The 26486-nt window shown below is 45.3% G+C and overlaps 1 protein-coding gene across 1 annotated transcript in view; it reads left to right on the top strand.

Annotated features, from left to right (window-relative positions):
* Window positions 1-26486, top strand: part of LOC126418885 (pacifastin-like protease inhibitor cvp4) — a 122535-nt gene that overhangs the window by 35829 nt on the left and 60220 nt on the right. The window lies entirely within an intron of this gene.

Here is a 26486-nt window from a genome sequence, read left to right as displayed (position 1 = left end):
GGGATGGAGTAGGGGATCTCCCTGGCGACTACAAAGGCCAAGATTACTTCTTGATCTGGCTGCTTACAGGAAGTATTGTACCCCGGACCACCTTTTTAAAATAAAACTTACTGAGATTTTAGAACGCCATTCCGATTTTACTCCTGTTTACACGGATGGTTCTAAACAGGGGGATTTTATGGGCTGCTCTGCTGTGTTTCCCCATACTGTCCATCGGATAGGGCTCCCAGAGCAGTTCTCAGTTTACTACGCAGAACTGTTTGCCATTCTGCAAGCATTAGAGCATATGCGCCGACATCGTGGCACGAAATTCATCAGCTGCTCCGATTCCCAAAGTGCTCTACACGCTCTTCAACAAATGTACCCTGCAGATCGGATGGTGCAAGAGGTGCAGGACGCACTCCTGCTCTTGCAACAGCAGGGTAAGGATGTGATTTTCTGCTGGGTTCCAGGGCACATAGGGATTCCTGGAAATGAACTTGCAGATGCGGCTGCCAAGGAGGCTTGCTCCATCCCACCTCCTGCTCGCTGTTCCGTCCCCCTGCAGGCCATTATGTCTTTCGTGACTCGGAAGGTCATGCGTGGTGGGAGGCTCAGTGGCTGGACGTGAGGGATAATAAGTTGCGAGCGGTGAAGGATTCTGTCCGACCGTGGCTCACCTCCTTCCGACAACGACGCGCTGAGGAAGTCGCCCTTACACGGCTTAGAATAGGACATTGTCCTTTGACTCATGGTTTTCTGTTACGTCGTGAGGAGCCACCAACGTGTCAGACATGTGGGGCACAGCTGTCGATACGGCATATTTTAACTGAGTGTGTTTTATATGCAGGTTTGAGGGAAGATTTCAGTTTCCCACCGGACCTACCCTCTCTTTTAACTAATAATGAGGCGAGTGTCACTAGAGTTTTACGTTTTTGTGTGTTGTCTGGCCTTCTTCCCAAAATATTGGGATTGAGATCTTAATGTGCTGTAAAGTGGTTTGGTCACCCGTTATTTGTAAGTGGTCACTCAGCCACCGTTACTTATTTTTCCCTGTTTGTACTGCTATTTTATTTTTAGTTTTATCTCCCTGTTTTGATGTGCTGTGTCCAATCTTGCAATTTGAACAATACCACTTCTCTCACGATTCGGCTCTGAATTGAACTTTTGGGAACGGGCGCTGATAACCTCGCTGTTGTGCGCCCTAAAACACTAATCATCATCATCATCATCATCACGAGTGTAACCCCTTTGTTTGCGTGGTAGAGTAATGGTGGTGTACGCGTACGTGCAGAACTTGTTTGCGCAGCAATCGCCGACATAGTGTAACTGAGGCAGGATAAGGGTAACCAGCCGGCATTCACCGAGGCAGATGGAAAACCGCCTAAAAACCATCCACAGACTGGCCGGTTCACCGGACCTCGACACAAATCCGCCGGGCGGATTCGTGCCGGGGACCAGGCGCTCCTTCCCGCCCGGAAAGCCGTGCGCTAGACCGCACGGCCAACCGGGCAGGCCTTCCCTAGGCTTACTCACTACTTAGTCTAAAACTAACTAACGCTAAGGACAACAGACACACTAATGCCCGAGGGAGGACTCGAACCTCCGACGGCGGGAGCCGCGCGGAACGTGACAAGACGCCCAAGACCGTGAACTATTCTCGTCTCTGTAGACTGGATTCAGCAAGCCGACAGCCGCCTAATGTACCTACCCTTCTACGACGACGGTTTTTTGACACTCTCCACAGACTGAGCCATCCAGTAATCCGTGTTACGAGAGCGCTAGTACCGCAGCGTTTTGTGTGCCGCTGTATACAGAAGAACTGCCTTACGGGGACACAGACTTGCGTTCCCTGGCAGAAGTGCAAAGTAACGTGGCACGAATTGCTTCCTCTCGGAAGTTTTGACATTCCAGAGGCACAACTAAAACAAGTCCATCCTGGACTTGTTAGGAACACTCCCAGTCGCACGTAAATACCGGAACCTCCTCATGGTGGTCGACAGATAGATCAGATGGTCAGAGGTATCCCCACTGGCAACGGAAACCGCCGAGAATATGGTGCACGCTTTCACATTCGGTTGGTTTATTTCACGTTTTGGGTTTCGCCAGCAAGTGACGTCCGACCAGCTACGGCATTGGAAGGCAGAAATACACTACTGGCCATTAAAATTGCTATAACACGAAGATGACGTGCTACAGACGAGAAATTTAACCGACAGGAAGAAGATGCTGTGATATGCAAATGATTAGCTTCTCAGACCATTCACACAAGGTGGGAAGTTTCCAACCGATTACTCATACACAAACAGAACTTGACCGGTGTGGCCTGGTCAAACGTTGTTGTGATGCCTCGTGTAACGAAGAGAAATGCATACCATCACGTTTCCGACTTTGATAAATGTCGGATTGTAGCCTATAGAGATTGCGGTTTATCGTATCGCGACATTGCTGCTCGCATTGGTCGAGATCCAATGACTCTGTTAGCAGAATATGGAATCAGTGGGTTCAGGAGGGTAATACGGAATGCCGTGCTGGATCCCAACGGCCTCGTATCACTAGCAGTCGAGATGACAGGCATCTTATCCGCATGGCTGAAACGGATAGTGCAGCCACGTCACGATCCCTGAGTCAACAGATGGGGACGTAGACAACAACCATCTGCACGAACATTTCGACGACGTCTGCAGCAGCATGGACTATCAGCTCGGAGACCATGGCTGCGGTTACCCTTGAAGCTGCATCACAGACAGGAGCACCTGCGATGGGGTACTCAATGACAAACCTGGGTGCACGAATGGCAAAACGTAATTTTTTCGGATGAATCCAGGTTCTGTTTACAGCATCATGATGGTCGCATCCGTGTTTGGCGACATCGCGGTGAACGCACATTGGAAGCCATACTGGCGTATCACCCGGCGTGATGGTATGGGGTGCCATTGGTTACACGTCTCTGTCACCTCTTGTTCGCATTGACAGGACTATGAGCAGTGGACGTTACATTCCAGATGTGTTACGACCCGTAGCTCTACCCTTCATTCGACCCCTGCAAAACCCTGCATTTCAGCAGGATAATGCACGACCGCATGTTGCAGGTCCTGTAGGGGCCTTTCTGGATACAGAAAATCCGACTGCTGCCCTGGCCAGGAGATTCTCCAGATCTCTCACCAAATGGAAACGTCTGATCAATGGTGGTCGAGCAACTGGCTCGTCACAATACGCCAGTCACTACTCTTGATGAACTGTGGTATCGTGTTGAAGCTGCATGGGCAGCTGTACCTTTAGACGCCATCCAAGCTCTGTTTGACTCAATGCCCAGGCGTATCAAGGCCGTTATTACGGCCAGAGGTGGTTATTCTTGGTACTGATTTCTCGGGATCTATGCACCGGAATTGGGTGAAAATGTAATGACATGTCAGTTCTAGTATAATATATTTGTCCAATGAATACCCGTTTATCATCTGTATTTCTTCTTGGTGTAGCAATTGTAATGGCCAGTAGTGTAAATATGGTCCCGTATTATCTGCATTTTTTCTCGGTTCTTACTAGTTTTTGGTAAATATCTTAATTAAAGCTTTATTACAGTTAGCCCTTCATTTGCGTTCAATATGCAGATGGATGCACATATAGACTCAAAAACTAAGTTAACGTCATGCTTCCCTGTTTTTAATCTTACGTAATCTTATTCTTCTTTGTAATAACGGGGTAGGTTAGTGGCGTACGCTTCTCCGACAGACAGTCGACGGATATTACGTTATTTACGCTTCTTATATTAGATTGTAACCATATTTATTACGGTAGCTACGGTTCTTTCTGCCGTAGTGCCTCATGCTCTGCACTATTCGCCCCAGTGTTCTGACGTTTATTATTTGTTGACGACTTCCCCTCCCCTTGGGGTTGGGTTATGTGACAACGAACGTTGGGGGCCTCTCCGCGTGCTGATCATTGTGACTGCAAGTAGTTTTATTTAGGTTTACTCTTAATGGCAGCACTTAATATTTTAATACGAGAGATATTCTGAAAGTAAGGAACGATTGGTCGGGAAATGGAAACCACTGTGAAAATCAAAACTGTTTTATTTGCGGCAGTTAGCTTCCAGCTACATAGCTCCATAGTGGCCGATACGACTTAGACGTTTGTCATAGCGTTGTACCAACTTTCCTATACCCTCGTTACAGAAGGCAGCCACCAGTGCTTTCCGCCAATTCCGTACACTGGCTTACAGCTCTTTGTCTGTACCAAAATGTTGTCTTCATAGCTTGCTGTTCATGTGAGCAGAGATGAAACTCAGAGGGAGACAATTACGGGCTGTGTTGTAGGTAATCAAACGTTTCCAATTGGAAACGATGCGGGAGCATCTTCATTGCCCCTGCAGAAGGCGGCTGAGAATTGTCTTGAAGAAGAAAATGCACGACAGTTATGTAACGTTGGCTGCATAGCTTCAGGCGAAATTACTCACCAAGCCCTCGTACTTAGCGGGATACACTAACGTTCTAGGTATCTTTATGTGCTCTCTGTGTGGTCAGAACTAAAAAGAACGACGTAACGCGATCGACGGGCATACTAGAGACACTGCATAACACACCTGTGCAAAACGACATCGGATTTTCACTGTGGTTTCCATTTCGTGGCAGATCGTTCCTTACTTGCCGAATAACCCTCGTATATAGGTTACAAGGATGCTTTCTTTCATATGTAGAGCAACCTGTTGATGGTGCATTAACACAGTGAAACCAGTGTTAAAAATTATCATTTAACAGCTTTTGCGATTTATTCAAGTTTGTACCTCTGACACATCTCTGGTTCATCATCATCATCTTCATCATTTAAGACTGATTCTGCCTTTCAGCGTCCAGTCTGGAGCATAGTCCCCCTTATAAAATTCCTCCATGATCCCCTATTCAGTGCTAACCATGCCTCTTCTGATGTTAAGCTTATTACTTCAAAATCATTCTTAACCGAATCCAGGTACCTTCTCCTTGGTCTGCCCCGACTCCTCCTACCCTCTACTGCTGAACCCATGAGTCTCTTGGGTAACCTTGCTTCTCCCATGCGTGTAACATGACCCCACCATCTAAGACTGTTCGCCCTGACTGCTGCATCTATAGAATTCATTCCCAGTTTTTCTTTGATTTCCTCATTGTGGACACCGGACTGCCGTTGTTCCAATCTACTTGTACCTGCAATCATCCTAGCTACTTTCATATCCGTAACCTCAACCTTATTGATAAGGTAACCTGAATCCACCCAGCTTTCGCTCCCATACAACAAAGTTGGTCGGAAGCTTGAACGGTGAACAGATTCCTTAGTCTTGGTACTGACCTCCTTCTTGCAGAGGAGAGTAGATCGTAGCTGAGCGCTCATTGCATTAGCTTTGCTACACCTCGCTTCCAGTTCTTTCACTATGTTGCCATCCTGTGAGAATATGCATCCTAAGTACTTGAAACCGTCCACCTGTTCTAACATTGTTCCTCCTATTTGGCACTCATTACGTTTATACCTCTTTCCCACTGACATTACTTTCGTTGTGGAGATGCCAATCTTCATTCCATAGTCCTTACATTTCTGATCTAGCTCTGAAATATTACTTTTGCAACCTTTCAATCGAATCTGCCATCACAACTAAGTCATCCGCATATGCGAGACTACTTATTTTGTGTTCATATATCCTAATCTTACCCAACCAGTCTATTGTTTTCAACATATGATCCATCTGCTGAGCACGATGTACGAGACAGGCGAAATACCCTCAGACTTCAAGAAGAATATAATAATTCCAATCCCAAAGAAAGCAGGTGTTGACAGATGTGAAAATTACCGAACTATCAGTTTAATAAGTCACAGCTGCAAAATACTAACGCGAATTCTTTACACACGAATGGAAAAACTGGTAGAAGCCGACCTCGGGGAAGATCAGTTTGGATTCCGTAGAAATGTTGGAACACGTGAGGCAATACTGACCTTACGACATATCTTAGAAGGAAGATCAAGGAAAGGCAAACCTATGTTTCTAGCATTTGTAGACTTAGAGAAAGCTTTTGACAATGTTGAGTGGAATACTCTCTTTCAAATTCTAAAGGTAACAGGGGTAAAACACAGGGAGCGAAAGGCTATTTACAGATTGTACAGAAACCAGATGGCAGTTATAAGAGTCGAGGGGCATGAAACGGAAGCAGTGGTTGGGAAGGGAGTGAGACAGGGTTGTAGCCTCTCCCCGATGCTATTCAAAATGTATATTGAGCAAGCAGTAAAGGAAACAAAAGAAAAATTCGGAGTAGGTATTAAAATCCAAGGAGAAGAAATAAAAACTTTAAGGTTCGCCGATGACATTGTAATTCTGTCAGGGACAGCAAAGGACTTGGAAGAGCAGTTGAACGGAATGGACAGTGTCTTGAAAGGAGGGTATAAGATGAACATCAACAAATGCAAAACGAGGATAATGGAATGTAGTCGAATTAAGTCGGATGATGCTGAGGGTATTAGATTAGGAAATGAGACACTTGAAGTAGTAAAGGAGTTTTGCTATTTGGGGAGCAAAATAACTGATGATGGTCGAAGTAGAGAGGATATAAAATGTAGACTGGAAATGGCAAGGAAAGCATTTCTGAAGAAGACAAATTTGTTAACATCGAGTATAGGTTTAATTGTCAGGAAGTCGTTTCTGAAAGTATTTGTATGGAATGTAGCCATGTATGGAAGTGAAACATGGCCAATAAATAGTTTGGACAAGAAGAAAATAGAAGCTTTTGAAATGTGGTGCTACAGAAGAATGTTGAAGATTAGGTGGGTAGATCACGTAACTAATGATGAGGTATTGAATAGGATTGGGGAGAAGAGAAATTTGTGGCACAACTTGACTAGAAGAAGGGATCGGTTGGTAGGACATGTCCTGAGGCATCGGGGGATCACAAATTTAGCATTGGATGGCAGTGTGGAGGGTAAAAATCGTAGAGGGAGACCAAGAGATGAATACACTAAGCAGATTCAGAAGGATGTAAGTTGCAGTAGGTACTGGGAGATGAAGGAGCTTGCACCGGATAGATTAGCATGGAGAGCTGCATCAAACCAGTCTCAGGACTGAAGACCACAACAACAACATCCATAAACAATATGAACAACAGTGGAGATAGGTTGCAGCCCTGTCTTACCCCTGAAACTACTCTACCGTCAGCTCTAACTGCTGCCTGACTATCTATGTAAAGACCTTTAATTGCTTGCAAAAAGGTCTTTTGGTTACGCCGCCAAATCCCGAGTGATCGGCACAAGTTTGCTCTTGCGAAAGACTTCGCGCTCTTTCCCTATCCGTCATAAGGACACGCTGGTTGGGTGCCGCTCCGTTGTACGGAAAGCGACCTAGTGCTGGAAGAGCTCCTGCCGCCGCCGTGGTAGGTGAGAAGCAGCTGTGTGCGCACCGTGTGACTCCGCAATCAATATGGTTCCGGGGCGACGCAGCAGGGCCCGGGGGCAACACGGCGCCCGCTCGCATCATTCATTCATTCACACATTGTGTTTCGTGATTCCCACCAGCAAGAAGAGCGAGGCAATTTCTACATTATTTTCAAAGTTGATTCAATGAGGAAGATCGTATTGCAGTTACACTATTAAATCGTCGCATGAACCTCAAAAGACAGATATGCTGTTAAGTGATTGCGATCTAGAAAATCGATTGAAATCGCTCTACACAAAAAAGGTGAGCGGGATACCGACACGATTCTTCATGAAGTTGGCCTTAGAATGTACTCGTCTTCTAGCAGCAGCGTACAGTAGGCCGTTCGAGGATCGTACGTGTATACCAGTTTCTTTGGCGCTTCAGTGTATGATCCATGTACCATTACGAGTTGCGTCTAATAAGAAAGATACATCAAAAGTACATCATCTAACTAAACGAGTAATACAGTATATCTCTCGTTTTTGTTTAACTTTACTTGAGTGTTCCGGATATAGGAGATTAATTAGTGGCCCTGGAACAGAGCCGATGAGTTTAGGAAAGCACTCTCACTCTTTGTACAACATAAGCATGTTATTTCCTTTACTAGCCAGTTAAGCTTGCTCTTCCTGCCTCGGGCATGGATGTGTGTGATGTCTTTAGGTTAGTTAGGTTTAAGTAGTTCTAAGTTCTAGGGAACTGATGACCTCAGATGTTAAGTCCCATAGTGCTCAGACCCAATTGAACCAGTTGATCCCGTTCTTCATTTCACTAGCTGTAGGCTCTTTTAACACTGACGTGGACATCCCTGCAGACTAAAAGACTGAAGTTACTCGTATATGGACATTTTAGCTTCTAGTTACTTCGCTGTTAACACTTTAGCGTGGCTGTAATGCTGCTGTTGCTCCTTTTTGCCCCGAGAGTTTTTCGGAAAAGCGCAGTATGTCGTATTCTTTTATTTCACTGAAAATATCGCAATCCGATCACTCACTTAAGAGATTTGCTATTTTTCTAACTTAGCGCTACTACTGTTGAATTGTCGTGAAAGAAATAAATGTTATGCAATTACAGTTTCTAATTTGGTACACTTGAAAGTATCTAACCAAAATTGTATCCTTTTATTCATTGAAAGTATCGTTGATAAGATTGTTCTAAACTAATTATTCAGTAAAACCTGCATCTGGCTGCGTCTGTGAACTTGTTTTTTGCTCTCCTCCATTTTACCAGAAATGCAACATGTATTTGACTCAGCAATAAAATTTAAGAGAATAATGGCATTAAGATGGTACTGGAAAATTAACTTTTGGCCCTGATGTTTACTTGGTTCTTTCATTGGTGGGTAACTGTACTCTGCTACTCATTTTCATATTCAATTTAAGCAAAGGATTTGGATTATGATTCAGGCTGTTAGAAACACAATGTTGATCTCAACATATATATTGTTAAAATTTTAAGTCATACACAAACAGAAGCTAAACGATGTCAAAGTTAGCGTAAGGAGGGCTATGCGTGTAGCGTTCAGTGAATTCGAAAGTAAAATTCTATGTACCGACTTGACAGAAAATCCTAGGTAGTTCTGGTCTTACGTCAAAACAATAAGTGGATCGAAACAGCATATCCAGACACTCCGGGATGATGATGGCATTGAAACAGAGGATGACACGCGTAAAGCTGAAATACTAAACACCTTTTTCCAAAGCTGTTTCACAGAGGAAGACCGCACTGCAGTTCCTTATCTAAATCCTCGCACAAACGAAAAAATGGCTGACATCGAAATAAGTGTCCAAGGAATAGAAAAGCAACTGGAATCACTCAACACAGGAAGTCCACTGGACCTGACGAGATACCAATTCGATTCTACACAGAGTACGCGAAAGAACTTGCCCCCCTTCTAACAGCCGTGTACCGCAAGTCTCTTGAGGAACGGAAGGTTCCAAATGATTCGAAAAGAGCACAGGTAGTCCCAGTCTTCAAGAAGGGTCGTCGAGCAGACGCGCAAAACTATAGACCTATATCTCTGACGTCGATCTGTTGTAGAATTTTAGAACATGTTTTTTGCTCGCGTATCATGTCGTTTCTGGAAACCCAGAATCTACTCTGTAGGAATCAACATGGATTCCGGAAACAGCCATCGTGTGAGACCCAACTCGCTTTATATGTTCATGAGACCCAGAAAATATTAGATACAGGCTCCCAGGTAGATGCTATTTTCCTTGACTTCCGGAAGGCGTTCGATACAGTTCCGCTCTGTCGCCTGATAAACAAAGTAAGAGACTACGGAATATCAGACCAGCTGTGTTGCTGGATTGAAGAGTTTTTAGCAAACAGAACACAGCATGTTGTTATCAATGGGGAGACGTCTACAGACGTTAAATTAACCTCTGGCGTGCCACAGGGAAGTGTTATGGGACCATTGCTTTTCACAATACATATAAATGACCTAGTAGATAGTGTCGAAAGTTCCATGCGGCTTTTCGCTGATGATGCTGTAGTATACAGAGAAGTTGCAGCATTAGAAAATTGTAGCGAAATGCAGGAAGATCAGCAGCGGATAGGCACTTGGTGCAGGGAGTGGCAACTAACCCTTAACATAGACAAATGTAGTGTATTGCGAATACATAGAAAGAAGGATCCTTTATTGTATGATTATATGATAGCGGAACAAACACTGGTAGCAGTTACTTCTGTAAAATATCTGGGAGTATGCGTGCGGAACGATTTGAAGTGGAATGATCATATAAAATTAATTGTTGGTAAGGCGGGTGCCAGTTTGAGATTCATTGGGAGAGTCCTTAGTCCTTGATGTAGTCCATCAACAAAGGAGGTGGCTTACAAAACACTCGTTCGACCTATACTTGAGTATTGCTCATCAGTGTGGGATCCGTACCAGATCGGGTTGACGGAGGAGATAGAGAAGATCCAAAGAAGAGCGGCGCGTTTCGTCACACGGTTGTTTGGTAACCGTGATAGCGTTACGGAGATGTTTAGCAAACTCAAGTGGCAGACTCTGCAAGAGAGGTGCTCTGCATCGCGGTGTAGCTTGCTCGCCAGGTTTCGAGAGGGTGCGTTGCTGGATGAGGTATCGAATATATTGCTTCCCCCTACTTATACCTCCCGAGGAGATCATGAATGTAAAATTAGAGAGATTAGAGCGCGTACGGAGGCTTTCAGACAGTCGTTCTTCCCGCGAACCATACGCGACTGGAACAGAAAAGGGAGGTAATGACCGTGGCACGTAAAGTGCCCTCCACCACACACTGCCAGGTGGCTTGCGGAGTATTGTAGAAAACCTACCTTAGCACGAAACACTTTTACCAAAATTTTACCAAACGCTTACTGTGTCAAACCTTGGACATACAAATCCTAACTCTGAATATTATCTAACAAAACCCATTTGAAATCATTATATATCTTCTCTCAGTTAGGTGCTAAAGCCTGGTCTGGGGCAGCGAGCGCGACCTACCTTACAGCTGTCACCACACGTCTGGTCCTCCGGGCACATAGCTGCGACTCCTCCCTTAAAGCTGTCTGCACACATCTGCTTCCTCCGGGCACCTACCTGCGACTCCACGGTTTTTTTACTACGCGCGCCCGGCTCTCTTAACCAACAAAGAACCTCCTACTCAAAGAAAGTAATTATACTCGTTCCACCTTGCTGTTGGCAACTACCGACTATTTCCTGGAGCAACCCTGATCAGACCTTAGCACATACCTTTCACACTGATTCTGTTGTTTGCCAAATGTGTTGGAGGGCCTGAAACCATTGCATACACTAGCACTTGGTAGACATGCCTGAACTGGTTGAGTGGACCTATTTCCGACCTTTTCCGTTGCAAATCGAATGAGATGGAACGAGATGTGAGAACTGTGTAGTGAAGGCGAGTGGTCGACTTTGGTATATAGGGAGAATTAGGAAACAGTGGTTCACCTGTAAAGGAGACCGCATATATAGGACGCTGGTGTGATCTGTTCTTGAGTACTGCTCGAGTGTCTGAGATCAGTACCCCCTCGGATTAAAGGAAGTCATCGAAGCAATTCAGAGGTGAGCTGCTAGATTTGTTGTCGGTAGTTTCGAACAACACGTAAGTGTTACGGAGATGGTACAGGAACGCAAATGGTTATCACTGTAGGGAAGGCGAAGTTTTTCGAGGAACGCTGTTGAGAAAATTTAGAGTATCGGCATTTGAAGATAAAATACGAGAGACTGGGGCTCATACGGAGGCATATAGAGAGTCGTTTCTCTCTCACCCTATCTGCGAGTGGAATAGGAAAGCAAATGACTTGTAGTGGTAAAGGATACCCTCCACCAAACACCGTACAGTGGCTTGGGGGGTATCTAGGTAGATGCACTTGTAGAAGACATTTGATGAAAATTTTGTTTACGTAGGTTGCTGTTTCATTACATGACTGCTTACTATTAAGACTGCTGAGTACCAAGCGTGAGTGCATCAGTGAGGTACTGTGCGGTACAGTGCAGTAGGTAGCAAACTGACTCTCGTTCTCGAGGGCTGGGTTTCGAATTGTCTGTCCAGAATATACGTTTAGAGTTAAGTGTGGTGTCACCGCCAGATACCACACTTGCTATGTGGTAGCCTTTAAATCGGCCGCGGTCCGTTAGTATACGTCGGACCCGCGTGTCGCCGCTATCAGTGATTGCAGACCGAGCGCTGCCACACGGCAGGTCTACTCTAGAGAGACTCCCTAGCACTCGCCCCAGTTGTACAGCCGACTTTGCTAGCGATGGTTCACTGTATAGATACGTTCTCATTCGCTGACGACAGTTTAGCATAGCCTTCAGCTACGTCATTTGCTACGACCTAGCAAGGCGCCATATTCAGTTACTATGTCTTCTGAACAGATAATATTGTGACTCATGTACCGTCAAGAGCGACGTTCATCATTAATGGATTAAAGTTAAGTATCAAACTAATTACGTCCGCTTTCTGAATTCTAATTCCTTGTCATGTTCCAGACCTCACGTCAGTATAGTTCTTCCCTCCTCACGCCAGCCCGCGTGAGCTAAAACGCATGCATTTCGGCCTCCTCTAGTAACACGGTGTTGGCTCTTCTGCCTACACAACATTAAGTCGTTTCCCTCCCTACCATGAGGCGAATAGTGGAATCGTTCCTGTGTAAAGGACGGAATTTCCTCACCAACTGTTGCCCAACACCTATGTCTGCATTCATATACCCCTAAGACACTGTCCCATGCGTGACGGAGAGTATTTCAACCCTACATTACCATTTTTTGTCCTGTGCCATTCGCCTACTGAGCGAGGGAAAAAAAGCCCGTCTACATGCCTAAGTATGCCCCCTAATATCTCTTGCCTTATTCTCATTATCTCTACATTAGTTATACGAAGATGACGTCAGAATGATCCCAGTCTTCTCTAAATTTGTGGCCAGCGGTTATACTGCATGAGGAAGTGAGGAGATCGAAACTCCTCGCCGAGGTTACAGTCGATCACGTTCGACCAACAACAGGAAGGATTGCCGTATTGTGCACCAAGCACGTTGTAACCCCTTCACAACTGCACCTCTCTTTTATGAACAAGCAATATACTCCCTGCAGCCGGACTGGGGAAATGCCGTTCAGTGCGAAAGCTGTCATTAACACCGCAACACTGTCGGCTGTGATTGCAGTGCTGCTGTGACCAAGAACTGTTGATGAATGGCGTCGATTTGTGTGCGACGATGAATCGCGGTTCTGTGCTACGCTGGATGACCGTCGTTGGTGAGTATGGAGGCGATCTAGGGAGAGGTTCCAGTCTGTCAGTGTCTTGGAGATGAGCAGTGGTTCTAGTCTCGGACTCATGGCGTGGGGAGCCATCGGGCATGACTTCAGCTCACGGCTAGTAATGATTAAGGGGACTCTTACGACACAATGGCTTGTTACAGACACTGCGCGTGCTCTTATGTCAATCTCATGCAACAGTATATTGGTGCCATTTTTCAAGAGGACAATGCTCGTCCACATTTGGCACATGTGTCAATGAACTGTCTACGAATGTTGAGATACTCCCGCAGCCACGTAGATGCCAGTCCGAGGCAGAACATGCTTTGGCCAGATCAGGAGTCAAGTTCTTCTCAATGCCAGTATCCAGGATCAGAATGAGCAGTTATATTAGTTGTGGGCCACTTTGCTTCAGGATAGGGTACAACGGTTTGTATGACATGTTTTCCAACCGAATCAGTACATCCAGGCCAGAGTGGGGGTAATGTCATGCTGGTCAGTGGGCTCATATTGTCCAGTTCTTTGTAAATTTGGCTCGATTTTGTAATTACTGAAATAACATCACATACCCTACTCAACCTGAAAAGTTTCATTTTTTTCCTACTAGCCAGCTGGGTGCTTCAACTTTTATGTCAGGCACGCTACGATAAGCAACTGAGGTGAGGAACGTGATTCTTTTGGAATAACAGGTACTTTTGCTTCCCTGGCCTACGACTTTGCCTCACATGTCTGGCATATGACTGGGCTACAGCTTATCCGTTGCGGTCTTCCATAAAAACAGTGCAGATTCCTTGCGGTCTTACAGGATTCTAGGACCGTGCACTGTACCGCTTTCATTCAGTACCGCGACACTTTGAAGCTATGATCAGTGTTCAGAGTCCTGATCATTTGTTTTTTCCCTCCAGTCACGTATCTGTTATACCCCTTTATCAGCAAGGTTTATTGGCAGTCAGTAGAATTACTCTGGCTGACACGTCACGCAGTGAGTTGCTCTACGGATACACTAGTACTTACATGTACTCAGACCTGAGATAGCGCCGACTGATCTCGGAGATAAAGTTATAACTGCTGTTAACTGTCGTTTGCTAAAAATAACTTCATTAGTATGTAGTGGGGTTACTGGTTGCCGGTCTGATGTGGCCGAGCGTTCTAGGCGCTTCAGTCTGGAACCGCGCGACTGCACCGGTCGCAGGTTCGAATCCTGCTTCGGGCATGGATGTGTGTGAAGTCCTTAGGTTAGTTAGGTTTACGTAGTTCTAAGTTCTAGGGACTGATGACCTCAGCTGTTAACTCTTTGAAGGGCAGGCAAAACTGTAACTAACCACATACGAAGACGGTTTCAATGGGCGGTCGTCACTTTGGCTAACCACATGGTATTTTCTCCCTTTACCGCTCAGGGGCCAGTAGTCTCTCTGCCAACCACATAATTGTTGCCTAAAATGCCGCTAGATGGCAGTGCAGGTCTTCTGCGCGAATTTTTGCAGCGTATTCAGAACAATAGGTGATACTTCTTCATTGTTAGCACTGTTCTTGGAAGCGGCGTGCAGTATTCTCTGTAGCTCTTCTTTATACGGCAATTTTTGGTAAGTAATTGCTTATATTTATGTGTTGAACATATAAATGTCTACGTGTAATGTAACTTTAAATTGCAATAGAATTTTCTATGTTTTACAGACAAATTTCTGTGTGGTTAGTGCTGCTAACCACCGCCCTTCTGCTCCACCCAGTATATTTTCTTCGTGTCTATCGAATATGTCTAGCCGAAAAGGAATAACTGAGGACGAATGTTACCGAATTTTATTTGAAGAAATACCTTCTAGTGACAGCAGTGTTGACAGTGTTGGCAGTGATGGAAATGACCCCGCATTCACGACAAGCTGTGCAAGTTCTAGTCTTGTGTACAGTCGTGTGTCGAGGAGTAGTGATTCTCGGGATGGCAGTGAAATTGATGACGTCATTGAAAATAATATTTTACCATCTACTGTTCCATCAACAGTCACGGTAAACTGGAGCCAAGAAACAAGTGTTGACCAAGTGCCATTATTTATTGGAGAAGGTAGTGTGATCGCAGAAATAAATAACAAAGTGAACCTAAAGCCAATTGGCTTGTTTTGTGAATTTTTCGGTGAAACACTAATAAAACAGTTAGTGTTCCAAACAAATTTGTATGCTACACAGAAAGGCAAAACTTTCGTACCCACCAACGAAGTTGAAATTATGACTTTTATTGGAATAAATCTTTATATGGGTATCACTAAAAAGCCTAGGTACAGAGATTACTGGAGCACTGATCCAGATCTTGGTGAAAGTTAAATATCAAAGCTGTTGCCAGTTAAACGGTTTAGTTGGCTACTGAGTAACTTGCACCTCAATGATAATTCAGCCGCTCCCGTCAGAAACAGTCAGAATTATGATAAACTGTACAAACTACGTCCATTTCTAGACCATTTCATCAGGAAATTCTAGGATTGCTTTAAACCACATCAAAAACTTGCCATTGATGCAGCAATGGTTAAATTCAAAGGCAAATCATCTCTCAAACAATATATGAGGGACAAACCTGTAAAAAGAGGGTACAAAGTGTGGATGTTATGTGATCAGTCGTCATACAGCCTTAAAATTGATATTTATACAGGAAAAGCTTCTCATTCTCCAGTAGTGGGGCTAGGATCGAAGGTGGTTCTAAATTTAACCTGTGGTCTTCATGGAAAGAATCATATTATTTTTATGGACAATTATTTTACGTCATATGATGTGTTCAAGGACCTAAAATCCAATGGTGTGTACGCCTGTGGAACAATAAATCCCAGAAGGAAAAACATGCTAAAACTCAAGGAGGAAAAGGAGATGGAAAGAGGGGAATTCGATTACAAAATAAGCAATGATGGCATAGTAATCTATAGATGGAAAGATAACAGGGCAGTCAACTTGATTTCAACATGTCTTTCACCATCCGATGTGTCCACAGTAAGTCGAAAAGTGAAAGATGGAACAATAACCAATATAACTTGTCCAATTGTATTGAAAGACTACAATTCCAGTATGAACTATGTGGATAATTTTGATTGACTAAAGTCAGACTATCCTATTGACAGAAAAAGCAAGAAATGGTGGATGAGAATGTTTTTTTCACTTTTTAGACTGCAGTGTGACAAACGCGTTCATTATGCACAAAGAAATCGAAATGGAGCAGTTATCCTATAAAGACTTCTTTCGAGAGGTGTACAGATCTTGTTGGCTCCAAAAATAGTTTCAGTGGCAGCTAATTTTGCTTCTGTATCCCAAAATAGTATATCAACCCAGATCAAATCACACAAACCATACGTAGACGTAAGTATCCGCCACGAAAGCAGTAAACATCAACCAATTCACTCATCATCTAGAAGATGTGCAGTTTGCAGTTCAAAGAAAAATCCAGTGCCAACAGTGTGGATGTGTTCAGTGTGCAAAGTACCTCTGTGTCTGAGAGCCGGCAAGAACTGTTTCAAGAGATGCCACGAAAATTAAAAACTAGTTATTTCAAAGTTCAACCACCAAATATCGAATTTGTATATTGTAATGGGGTGTTGGTTACCTGTACTGACAGCATTTAATGTTAATATTTTGTTGTTCTTTAAGTGAATTTTTACAAACTAAATGTATAAAACATGTCAAAACAATAAAAAAATGTGTTACAATCAAAATAAATTTGAAATTTACAAATAATTTTTCTTGCCGCACTAGGGTAAATTTTAGTGGTGTTTACCTGCCCTCAAAGGGTTAAGTCCCATAGTGCTCAGAGCCATTTAAACCATTTGATTTTGGTTAATGGTTAGTGGGACGTTGTGTAGTCGTCTGTAAGAACGAAAAGGGGGACCATTAATAGAAACTGCTATTAAAGAGGCAACACTATAAATTTGGAATGCAATAAACTTCATATTCGCATCAAGTGTACTATATTCTCGTTTACCATGGAGGCAGCATGCAGCTAAAGTCAAATAGCCTTGAATTATACTGTGTGCTTTGATATGGGACTGACTATCATTTTGCCGCAATCACACAATGTATAGTTGAGTTCGCATAACTTTATTCCCGATAGATGCAGTGGGCTGGGCGCAGCAGCTTGTCACACCTACCTCAACCAGTAACGTACTGCGAGTCTGTAAACGCCTCTGTGGCAACGCCGCAGTGTTCTCACAGCTCTATAGATGGCTATTATTTTCGCCTGCAGCTGTTTTCGCTTCGCAGTTGAAAGCTGGCAACAGCGCTGCGAGCAGTCAGGGATCTTCTTACACCACTTCGACTACAGGTAGCATAACGCCATCTACACTCTGCATATAAGGAAAGATTGTACAGCACGTTTTCCATTTATGAATCACATTTGAATCTTAATTGTTCCTGGGACGTATGCGTTCTGCCTCGTGTAAGGAGGAGAGGCGTCTATTGGTCAATGAATGAGACACTGGCAGAACCGTGCTCCACTGAGAGTGCCGCGAAGTAACTTAGGAATTACTTAACTTAAAATGGCAACACACACTCCAGCAGTAAGTGCCCAATTACAAACCATTAGTGAACGGTTGCTGCGATAAGCACATGAGCCAATGACTGCAAATTTAGAGTCATTAAACAAGAGTCAATTTTCGTTGAACTGGGCTCGCTTAAGATAACCCACTAAAAATAGAAATCAGAAAAAAGCTATAAAAGGAACTTTACACAAACATGAAAATAAAATATCTTTTTTGAAGGGCAAGAAACACATTGATGTACGAATTTAACATACCGCTAATAAAACACAGTGCTGTTAGGAGAAGGGCAAACTACACTCAGCAATCAAAGCACATTCAATGCACATTCAATGAACAGGGTTTGCAGATGCACACCTACATCATGCCGAAGCAAAGCTGAATTCTGTCGACCCACATGCTATAACTTTCCATCAGCGCATAGCGCCTTTGCAATGTGACACCAACCAAACTCGCTTAGCGTCGACTATATTCCATTTTGGCGATCCAGCAAATCCCCACCGCACAGTTGGTTACAACGGCCAGGTCGATCGGCTACAACAAAGAAATTCCTTGACGCTGTATCTCCATGTACGGCTGTACACGATGGCTTAATGCCACACCGTTGCTTGGTTTCCATTCTTGTGCGCTGCAAGTTTTAAGACTATACTTCGGCACCATACCACCTCGTGACTGGCGTAAATTCAGCTTCAACGAAACACTGAAATCTGCTCAGTGGTAAACCATCACATCCCCTTACCCGGCCCTGATTGTCTACACCTGTCTGTGCTTTCTTCCTGTAAGCTTCGGTGGTGCAAGTGCGCTACGTCGCGGCGAGCGATATATCGCGGATCGACAGCAGGACCCTCTGCAACTGACCACAAACCGTCTCATTATCAGTGCTCGGTTTGACTCGATTCTCAGTTACCCCCAAATCACTCACATGTTTAATCATGTACTATTCCAACTACGACGGTTACGCAAATTAGCTAAAATACGCTACTGGCCCTTAAAATTGTTACACCAAGAAGAAACGCAGATGATAAACGGGCATTCATTGGACAAATATATTATACTAGAACTAACATGTGATTACATTTTCACGCAATTTGGGTGCATAGATCCTGAGAAATCAGTACCCAGAACAACCACCTCTGGGCGTAATAACGCCCTTGATGCGCCTGGGCATTGCTCAAACAGAGCTTGGATGGCGTGTACAGGTACAGCTGCCCATGCAGCTTCAACATGATACCACAGTTCATCAAGAGTAGTGACTAGCGTATTGTGACGAGCCAGTTGCTCGGCCACCATTGGCCAGACGTATTCAATTGGTGAGAGATTTGGAGAATGTGCTGGTAAGGGCAGCAGTCGAACATTTTCTGTATCCAGAAAGGCCCGTACAGGACCTGCAACATGCGGTCGAGCATTATCCTGCTAATATGTAGGGTTTCGCAGGGATCGAATTAAGGGTAGACCACGGGTCGTAACACATCTGAAACGTAACGTCCACTGTTCAATGTGCCGTCAACGCGAACAAGAGATGACCGAAAATGTGTAACCAATGGCAACCCATACCATCACGCCGGGTGATACGCCAGTATGGCGATGACGAATACACGCTTCCAATGTGCGTTCACCGCGACGTTGCCAAACACGGATGCGACCATCATGATGCTGTAAATAGAACCTGGATTCATCCGAAAAAATGACGTTTTGCCATTCGTGCACCCAGGTTAGTCGTTGAGAACACCATCGCAGGCGCTCCTGTCTGTGATGCAGCGTCAAGGGTAACCGCAGCCATGGTATCCGAACTGATAGTCCATGCTGCTGCTACCAACGTCGTCGAACTGTTCGTGCAGATGGTTGTTGTCTTGCAAACGTCCCCATCTGTTGACTCAGGGATCGAGACGTGGCTGCACGATCCGTTACAGCCATGCAGATAAGATGCCTGTCATGTCGACTGCTAGTGATACGAGGCCGTTGGCATCCAGCATGGCGTTCCGTATTACCCTCCTTAATCCACCGATTCCGTACTCTACTAACAGTCATTGGATCTCGACCATCGCGAGCAGCAATGTCGCGTTAGGATAAACCGCAATCGCGATAGGTTACAATCCGACCTTTATCAAAGTCGTAAACGTGATGGTACGCATTTCTCCTCCTTGCACGAGGCATCACAACAACGTTTCACCAGTCAACGCCGGTCAACTGCTGTTTGTGTGTGAGAAATCGGTTGGAAACTTTCCTCATGTCAGCACGTTATAGGTGTCGCCACCGGCGCCAACCTTGTGTGAATGCTCTGAAAAGCTAAATTTCGCGCCTGTAGCACGTTATCTTCGTGGTGTAGCAATTTTAATGGGCAGTAGTGAATTGTAAGTTTTTTGCTTGGCCATCTTCCGCAACAGCTGTTGAAATCAGTTGTTATTGGTTGTTTCCTTTGGAGCTTACTGCTCTTTAATATGTCAAACGAAGTCTTTCACATCAACCGCTGCTAGCAGGGAGGGAAGAAGCAGTGGTTTGGAGAATATGTAGAGAAACGCCGTATGTAACTTGCACTCCAACTTTTTAAACAAAACAATGTTTTTAACCTAAAACAATCAGAAATGTACAAACATATGTATCCATAAATCTCGGGTGAACAGCCTGGTATGAGTGTGCATAGGACACAATATTTCGGCAATCGACCGGGTTGCCATCATCAGGTGCGCTGATGTACTGGACGATGGTGGGCCGGCACCAGGTATATATAGGACAATCCCCCCTCCCGCTCCCCCCTCAGGCGCTTCCTATGAGTCGGCGCGGTCCAGGTACAGCGTCCGTTCTCCCGCCGTCTGGGCGCTGCGTCCTGGGTCTTCTCGTTCAGGAGGGTCTGCCGGCACCGCTCTCGTTATTCTTCGCTCCTCCCCAGAAGTCGGTGCACTGTGAGAAATATCCTTTTTTTTCTTAATCCGGTTGATCGCGGTTTCCCACGCCTTGCTAAGGATGTAACCGCTGTCACGATTTAGTTGTGGCTCCCTTACTCTAATCTCTATGGCTTCTTTCATGACACAGTCCAGTTTTTGGAAGTTTGTGTCAGGACTTTGGTTTCGCCATAATCCATGCTGTGGAGTTCCGACAGCCAATGCTCAGCGGTTGCCTGCTGTTGCGGTCTAGTGTGCCGTTGATGTTCTCGGCATCGGTCCTCAATGGTACGAATGGTCTGCCCTATGTATGCACTACCGCATTGGCAAGGTATCTGAGAAACCCCTGATTTATGTAGACCAAGGTTGTCTTTGACACTACCAAGAAGGCTCTTGATTTTGCTTAGAGGACGGAAGATGGTTCTCACTTGGTGTTTACGTAAAATGCGTCCAATTTTTCCGGATAAGGCCCCAAAAAACGGAATAATAGCCAGGGCCGCCTCCTCATGAGGTTCATCCGCAGTTTCCGCCGGTGCTGCAGGTGTGGGATGTGTAGAGCCTTCCGAATTCGCCCTTCCTTGTAACTGTTCCTCCGAAACACGGTCTTCAAATGGTCCAATTCTTGCTGGAGACTGTCCGTGTCGGAGATGGTGTGAGCTCCGTGTACAAGAGTTTTGAGCACGCAATTCTTTTGTGCCGGATGGTGGCAGCTATCCGCATGTAGGTACAAATCGGTGTGCGTCTTCTTCCTATACACGCCGTGACCCAAAGTGCTGTCAGCTCGTCTTCTAATCAAAACATCTAGGAAAGGGAGCATCCCATCCGTTTCGATCTCCATGGTGAACTTAATATTCTCGTGTCTGGAGTTGAGGTGTGTGAGGAAGTCTGCCAGTTTATCTCTTCCATGAGGCCAGATAACGAAGGTATCATCCGCATATCTAAAGAAACAGATGGGTTTTAGATGTGCTGATTCAAGAGCTTCCTCCTCGAAATGTTCCATGTACATATTTGCGACAACGGGTGAGAGTGGACTCCCCATGGCTGCTCCTTCTGTCTGCTCGTATTATTCACCGTCAAATAAGGAGTAAGTTGATGTCAGAACACGTCTGAAAAGGTTGGTGGTCTCTTCGTCAAATTTCTGGCTGATGACTTCCAAGGACTCTTGTAACGGAACTTTAGTGAATAGAGATACCACGTCGAAGCTCACCAGTACGTCAGATTCCTTAAGCGTTAGGTTGTTGATGCGTCCCATGAAATGCACGGAGTTACGGATATGGTGTGTACATCTCCCAACGTAAGGACTAAGCAGTTGGTTGAGGTGCTTGGCGAAAAGATACGGTGGGGCACCAATATTGCTGACAATGGGACCTAACGGAATCGATTCCTTGTGCACCTTCGGCAGTGCGTAAAGTCTAGGAGTAACAGCAGCCCTCGGGCGTAGCTTCTTGGTAATCTCGTCAGGGAAGCCGGAATCCTTGAGAAGCGCCAGAGTCTTCCTATCGACCCTCTTGGTAGGATCGGTGTCAATCTTGCGGTATGCGCTGTCACTTAGTAGGCCCCACATCTTCTCAGCATAATCCTGTCGGGAGAGGATAACTGTTGTGTTGCCCTTGTCTGCAGGGAGTGGGAGGGGGATTGTCCTCTACAGGGTGTTACAAAAAGGTACGGCCAAACTTTCAGGAAACATTCCTCACACACAAACAAAGAAAATATGTGATGTGGACATGTGTCTGGAAACGCTTACTTTCCATGTTAGAGCTCATTTTATTACCTCTCTTCAAATCACATCAATCATGGAATGGAAACACACTGCAACAAAACGTACCAGCGTGGCTTCAAACACTTTGTTACAGTAAATGTTCAAAATGTCCTCCGTTAGCGAGGATACATGCACCCACCCTCCGTCGCATGGAATCCCTGATGCGCTGATGCAGCCCTGGAGAATGTCGTATTGTATCACAGCCGTCCACAATACGAGCACGAATTGGTACCGGAGTTGCGTAGACAAGAGCTTTCAGAGTCAAGAGGGTTGAGGTCAGGAGAGCGTGGAGGCCATGGAATTGGTCCGCCTCTACCAATCCATCGGTCACCGAATCTATTGTTGGGAAGCGTACGAAGACTTGTACTGAAATGTGCAGGAGCTCCATCGTGCATGAACCACATATTGTGTCGTACTTGTAAAGGCACATGTTCTAGCAGCACAGGTAGAGTATCGCGTATGAAATCGTGATAACGTTCTCCATTGAGCGTAGGTGGAAGAACATGGGGCCCAATCAAGACATCACCAATAATGCCTGCCCAAATGTTCACAGAAAATCTGTGTTGATGACGTGATTGCACAATTGCGTGCGGATTCTCGTCAGCCCACACATGTTGATTGTGAAAATTTTTCAATTTGATCACGTTGGAATGAAGCCTCATCCGTAAAGAGAACATTTGCACTGAAATGAGGATTGACACATTGCTGGATGAACCATTCGCAGAAGTGTACCCGTGGAGGCCAATCAGCTGCTGATAGTGCCTGCAGACGCTCTACATGGTACGGAAACAACTGGTTCTTCCGTAGCACTCTCCATACAGTGACGTGGTCAACGTTACCTTGTACAGCAGCAACTTCTCTGACGCTGACATTAGGGTTATCGTCAACTGCACGAAGAATTGCCTCGTTCATTGCAGGTGTCCTTGTCGTTCTAGGTTTTCCCCAGTCGCGAGTCATAGGCTGGAATGTTCCGTGCTCCCTAAGACGCCGATCAATTGCTTCGAACGTCTTCCTGTCGGGACACCTTCGTTCTGGAAATCTGTCTCGATACAAACGAACCGCGCCACGGCTATTGCCCCGTGCTAATCCTTACATCAAATGGGCATCTGCCAACTCCGCATTTGTAAACATTGCACTGACTGCAAAACCACGTTCGTGATGAACACTAACCTGTTGATGCTACGTACTGATGTGCTTGATGCTAGTACTGTAGAGCAATGAGTCGCATGTCAATACAAGCACAGAAGTCAACATTACCTTCCTTCTACTGGCGGTGAATCGAGGAAGTACAGTACATACTGACGAAACTAAAATGAGCTCTAACAAGGAAATTAAGCGTTTCCGGACTCATGTCCACATAATATGTTTTCTTGATTTGTGTGTTGGAAATGTTTCCTGGAAGTTCGGCCGTACCTTTTTGTAACACCCTGTATACATGTCGCCGGCCCGCCGGTGTTCAGTACATCACCGCACCTGATGATGGCAACGTGGTCGATTGCCGGAATATTGTGTCCTATGCACACTCATACCAGGTTGTTCACCCGATATTTAGTTCGTCATAAAATACGCCTGGAGAAATCGAAGAAACACATCATGTGTATCCAGCTTCCAGAGTAGCCACGGAAGGTGCTTCATAAATAACAGCGAAAAGCGTCTTGTCTAATATTCTCTTTAATTAAATTGCAGTAATCTCCAGAGGGAAAAACAAATAATAACTAACTAAAATATCGTTATTTGTTACCCTCTTGGTGTCATAGTTGTAGTGGCCAGCAGTGTATTCATAATAAACATTAAAATAGTGAGATTTGTTAGCACGTGCACCCACGAGCGCTCGGTTTCGCCGCGAGGTCATGTGAATTGAGGGAGGGTAGGCAGCTGGTGACGCCGGAGCGGGTATTGCAGCGCGGCGGTGCGCGCCGGGTGAGGCCTTCCTCACAGACGACCAGTGCGGGGTGTGCATCTGTGGCCGCGACGGCGACCGCCGCACCGCCTTCTGTGCGCGCCGCCGCTGCCATAACGACGGTACGCAAGGCGGCGCCAGCTGCCGCGGCGCATGCAGCAGTAGCAGCAGAGGGGCCCCGGGCGAGCTGAGCTCTTCCTGCCTCACACTGCACTCTTGCAACTGTGTCTGTTCTGACAAGTGCATGAAGAACAACTGCCACGGAACGTCTACCTGTCCTTCCCGCTCTTTATCTTCAAGACTGATGGTCATCAAAGGAGCATGTTGGTTATACGATACGTCGCTTACTACCTGACACTGATTCTGATTCTGGGATGGTGTCAGTGTCTAAGCAGTATACTTGCTGAAACTGCCACACTGGAAGCTGTGCACGAATTATGGCCCCTCCGGTCCATGAGATTCAGTGCCACGTGGCAGTGTGGTGGTCGCGTGACACGGCAAGGAAACTATACAGAGTGGTCCACTGATCGTGACCGGGCCAAATATACCACGAAATAATCGTCAAACGAAAAAACTACAAAAAAAGAAACTTGTCTAGCTTCAACGGCGAAACCAGATGGCGTTATGGTTGGCCCGCTGGATGGCGCTGCCGCAGGTCAAACGGATATCAACTGCGTTTTTAAAAATAGGAACCCCCATTTTTATTACATATTCGTGTAGTACGTAAAGAAATATAAATGTTTTAGTTGGACCACTTTTTTCACTTTGTAATAGATGGCGCTGTAATAGTCACAATCATATTGCTCACAATTTTATACGAACAGTTCGTAACAGGTAGGTTTTTTAAATTAAAATACAGAACGTAGGTACGTTTGAACATTTTATTTTGGTTTTTCCAATGTGATACATGTACATTTGTGAACTTATCATTTATGAGAACGCATCAGTCTGGAACGACGCGACCGCTACGGTCGCAGGTTCGAATCCTGCCTCGGGCATGGATGTGTGTGATGTCCTTAGGTTAGTTAGGTTTACGTAGTTCTAAGTTCTAGGGGACTGATGACCTCCGATGTTAAGTCCCATTGTGCTCAGAGCCATTTTTTTGAGAACGCATGCTGCTGCAGCTTGACTACCTCTACATACCCCATTACTGCAGTATATGGTCAAAATGATGTCCGTCAATCTCAGTGCATCTGGCAATACGTGTAATGACATTCCTCTCAATAGCGAGTAGTTCGCCTTCCGTAATGTTCGCACATGCATTGACAGTGCGCTGACGCATGTTTTCAGTCGTTGTCAGTGGATCACGATGGCAAATATCCTTCAATTTTCCCCACAGAAAGAAATCCGGGGACTTCAGATCCGGTGAACGAACGGGCCAATCCACCTGTCATGAAATACGCTTTTCAATACCGCTTCAACCGCACACGAGCTATGTGCCGGACATCCATCATGCTGCAAGTACATCGCCATTCTGTCATGCAGTGAAACATCTTGTGGTAACATCGGTAGACTATTAGGTAGGAAATCAGCATACATTGCCCCATTTAGATTGCCATCGATAATATGGGGGCCAATTATCCTTCCTCCGATAATGCCGCACCACACATTAATCCACCAATGTCACTGATGTTCCACTTGTCGCAGCCATCGTGGATATTTCGTTGCCCAATAGTGCATATTATGCCGGTTTACGTTACCGCTGTTGGTGAATGACGCTTCGTTGCTAAATAGAACGCGCGCAAAAAATCTGTCATCGTCCCGTAATTTCTCTTGAGGCCAGTGGCAGAACTGTACACGACGTTCAACGTCATCACCATGCAATTCCTGGTGCATAGAAATATGGTACTGGTGCAGTCGATGTTGATGTAGCATTCTCAACACCGACGTTTTTGAGATTACCGATTCTCGCGCAATTTGTCTGCTACTGATATCTGGATTAGCCGCGACAGCAGCTAAAACACCTACTTGGGCATCATCATTTGTTGGAGGTCGTGGTTGACGTTTCACATGTGTCTGAACACTTCTTGTTTCCTTAAATAACGTAACTATCCGGCGAACGATCCGTACACTTGGATGATGTCGTCCATGATACCGAGCAGCATACATAGCACATGCCCGTTGGACATTTTGATCACAATAGCCATACATCAACACGATGTCGACCTTTTCCGCAATTGGTAAACAGTCCATTTTAACACGGGTAATGTATCACGAAGCAAATACCGTCCGCACTGGCGGAAAGTTAGGGGATACCACGTACTTATACGTTTGTGACTATTACAGCGCCATCTATCACAAAGCGAAAAT

This window comes from Schistocerca serialis, chromosome 9, assembly GCF_023864345.2.
Source record: "Schistocerca serialis cubense isolate TAMUIC-IGC-003099 chromosome 9, iqSchSeri2.2, whole genome shotgun sequence".
In the NCBI taxonomy this organism is placed as follows: Eukaryota; Metazoa; Arthropoda; class Insecta; order Orthoptera; family Acrididae; genus Schistocerca; species Schistocerca serialis.
This window is presented reverse-complemented; position numbering and strand designations above follow the sequence as displayed.